The following is a 4,409-nucleotide window of genomic DNA, read 5'->3' on the forward strand; positions in this document are numbered from 1 at the left end:
TGCTCCATTCATACTAACGAGCCGTGCAACTGTGTGCCATCACACAGCTCTGATTACTCTCTATGATACTAACGAGCCGTGCAACTGTGTGACATCACACAGCTCTGATTACTCTCTATGATACTAACGAGCCGTGCACCCGTGTGACATCACACAGCTCTGATTACTCTCTATGATACTAATGAGCCGTGCACCCGTGTGACATCACACAGTTCTGATTACTCTCTATGATACTAACGAGCCGTGCACCCGTGTGACATCACACAGCTCTGATTACTCTCTATGATACTAACAAGCCGTGCACCTGGATGACATCACACAGCTCTGATTACTCTCTATGATACTAACAAGCCGTGCACCTGTGTGACAACACACAGCTCTGATTACTCTGCTCCATTCATACTAACGAGCCGTGCACCTGTGTGACATCGAGCCGTGCACCTGTGTGACCATGGTCAGATTACTGTCCACTGGAAGTAAACAATGAAGCTTCCTATAAAAGGACAGCAAGCAGAGATCTAGAAAGTTGTGAGGAATTTATATAGAAAGTATAATGAAAAATTGGATGATTTTTCATCATATAAACAATAACATTAAAGGGTAATACCCCTTTAAGTGAGGGATGAACATTGGGTGTGTGTTGAGCTCAATAAAGTAAAAATCTAATAGTATACAAGAAAAAAATGTCATCTTCATAGCAAAAGTAAATATAGTGGCCACTATGCCGTAAACTACTATTATATAATTTTGGTGTCAATGCACAAATGTAAATACTAACACAGGGAAAATTATATTTTTTTACTTTTCGTACAGAAGCTAAAAAAAGAAAATAATGGCTGTATGAGATTCACTTCAAAGTGACTCTAGCTTCTCTGCATGATATGACTCTCAAATTGCTCTCAAATCCTGTTTCTAGATGTATTGCATTGTTTCCCTGTTTACAAACATCGTACAGAAAAATAATTTTTTAAAAAATCTACAGTCCCATAGAAGTTAGAGGTGCACGGGTCGGGGTATTTCAGGTAAATTGTCGCTTTAGTGATCAGACATTGATCCCCTGTTTGTGGTAGTTCATTTAAGTTGCTTTTTTTCCCCTGGAAATCCCCCTGAGGGCAGGGCCGGGGTTCCCGAAGCTTCCAATTTCAGCTTTGCGGCTCAGTCTCAGATGGCGTACAATGAGTACCCTGACATATGTATATAATACACACCTTGGCCCTTGTGATGGTTGTTATGCTGCAGTGGTAATAGAGCCTAGAACGGAGACATTAAAGGGGTTGTTCACTTTAAGCACATTCCAGCAAATAATTAAAATTGTTTGTGTAATAAAAACTTAGACACATTTCCAGTATTCTTTCTCTATCAATTCTTAACAGTTTTTTTTGGATCTCTGCTTGCTGTCACGCAACAGGAAAGTCACTCTTTACTTCCTGTAGATAAACACCGGTCCATGGTCATGTGATGTCACACAGGTGCACGGCTCGATATATCAGAGAGTGTTTCCAGAGATGTGTGATACTGACAAGCCGTGCATCTATGCGACGTTACATGACCATGGACCGGAGTTTATCTACAGGAAGTAAAGAATGAAGTTTCCTGTTTCACGACAGCAAGCAGAGATCTACAATAACAGTTAAGAATTGATACAGAAAGTATATTGGAAATTTGTCTAACTTTTTATTACACAAACAATATCAATTATTGCTGGAATGTGCTTAAAGTGGACAACCCCTTTCATTTGTAAGGTTATTATCACAGAATCTGCAGCTTCTTAGTGGTCACAGAGGTTTAGCGATTGCCAACTTCTCTGGCCCATCCGGGAAGGTCTACAGATGGAGCGGAGGCCACTTCATGAAAACAGGGAGATGTTGCAGGTTAAGTCTATATTCACACAACCGTCTGGGGGTTGTATATACAGCCGACGTATATACAATGTATATACGTCCCCCGTAAAGGGCAATGGGCTGACGGTGCCGTACGGGATAAGTATGGTGCAGCACATGTGCGGTACCTTACCATTCCCTAGCCGGGGAAAATATAGGACATGTCCTATCTTTTGCCGGAATACGTCTCTGTGTGCCATATATCACTATGGAGATGGGCGGGGGTGACCAGCACTCACCCCCTCCTCCTCTCCCCAGTTCCAACGTGTGCCCGCTGTGCAACGGTACGGCTGGCACACATCGTGTGAATGTAGCCTAAGTTTGACTCCTTGCCCCAGTCCCCCAAGGGTGTTGCAGGGAAATTGGAAAACCCCTTTGATATTGTATAATCTATCGCGCCTTTAGCCTTTAAGATGTGTCTGTATCATCATACATTCAGATGCCCGTCATGTAATTATCTTTCTTCCCATCCCATTTGATCCCACGGGCAAGAAGACCTTGCCAAAATCAGCAGGATTGAGCAATAATCAGCTGGTGCCTATGGGCACGTCTGGTGTGCAGAACAATGCTGGAACAAAACGGATTAGCTGAGACTTAGCTCTCCCGTCACGGGAGCGAAGGAGTTAAGTTCCATTCTCCTTCCTCGCTTCCCATTTACTAGGCTGAAACATGGGCGGTAATATCAGCAGACAACAATATAAGATAGCATTCCAGCACAGCTCTGTCAAGGTATCTCAACCTCAGTGTCTTGACATTAAGTACGGAAGTATTAGTCTGGCTCCAGTGAAGCATTTATATTCTTTCCACTGAGCTCATGTGTGTCTCTTACAATAAAGACTGCAAACCCCGGCCTGTCTGCAGGAGAAAATACCGTCTAATGAATGGATGAAAAATAAATGAGCAATACCTCATATTGGTTTCTCCAGATCCCACGCCTAATCACTCAGTGTACAATGCTCGGCCCATAGCACATCATTAATACCTTCTACTGATTTTTTATTGGTTTTAATTTTTATCTTAGCTGCAGCCTATGGGGTTGTTTTAGGCTAGGAAAAAAGAGGACCATTTTCTATTTTTGTTTCCAGAAACAGCGCCCCCCCTTTTTATAGGTTGTGTCTGGTATTGCTATAATTAAAAGGGCTAAGACGCAATACTAGACTGACCCATGGGTAAAATGGGTTATCGTAGACAAGCCCTTTTACATACAGCCTTGCAGTGCTGGGGTCCTGGGTACAAATCCCATCCAGGTCAAAATCTGCAAACAGTTTGTATGTTCTCTCTGTATTTGCGTGAGTTTCCTCCAGGTCCTCTGGTTTCCTCCCACATTACAAGACATACTGGTAGGTTGATTAGATTGTGAGCCCCAGTGGGGACAGGGACCGATTTGGCAAGTTCTGCGCAGCGCTGCGTGATCTGCGTGCGCTATATAAATAAAGAATTATTATTATAAATAGGAGTCTATATGGTTGTGTTGCAAACTTTAAGTTCTAACAAAGTGATTGGTGATGGTCTGACTGCTGGAACCCCCCACCAATCACAAGAACAGGACCCACTCCCACCCTCCCGTGATCCAGAGAACAGGGTTCCATTCTCGTTAATGGGATAAACATTCCTTGACTTCCACAATGTTCCTTTAGCGTAGCTAGAATTTGCCTATGGACATTTGGATCAGTACAGTATGAAGATATGCTAATCAAATGATACCATTCACAAAACAAATAACGTGTATCTCCCGTATATTGTCTTGAAAAGCTGCTTATCTTATACCACAAATCTCTATCCAAGTGCAAAGGAGATAAAGTAGGACAAATTAGTATGTTTGTATTCAGGGAATAGTGAAAACTTTCAATGTTGAAAATGTACCTGTCCGACAGTAGGGTATTTCAGAGAAGTATTACAGCATGAGAGAGGCTTTGACCACAGCCGTGTGAGGTTCAGGTTAACCAGTGTTGGTTCCAGGTTTCAATAGGCCTCTGGGCGACAGAGCCTTAGGGGGCCCCTTTGCAGTAAACTTCCTTGGCAGCAGTCAAAATTCAGAAACTAAAACAGTCTCCTGTTCCTTAAAATATTCCCTAGTTTATCATCCCAAACAGTCCCCTAATAGTTATTTTATATAAGCCCTATGAATTCATTAGATACAGTCCCTCTCACATCCATATATTCCCGATGTAAAGCCTTATGTGGGCCCCCTCAGCACTCAGCACCGGCCCTGCAGGAAACACATCTGTTACAGTCAAATGTTGAATTCCTTTTTTAATCCATATGCAAATGAGACAAAGGTTGTGTCCTTAGCACCTGGAGCACTGCTTTTTCTGTCCGGACCGCTACCTTCTCCATCAGATAAATTAGAAGAAGAGGGAAGTGAATTAGGCGGGATTGGGAGTGCTAGAGGTGCTGATACAACCTTAAGGCACAAACTGCCTCTTTACCATATGGATTTAAATGGGAATATCGTGGAAAACTACATTATGAATAGAAATAATGAAAATATGATAAGAATCAGAGTGCATTTCTCTATAATATGCTACC

Source organism: Engystomops pustulosus, chromosome 3 (genome assembly GCF_040894005.1).
Source record: "Engystomops pustulosus chromosome 3, aEngPut4.maternal, whole genome shotgun sequence".
Classification (NCBI taxonomy): Eukaryota; Metazoa; Chordata; class Amphibia; order Anura; family Leptodactylidae; genus Engystomops; species Engystomops pustulosus.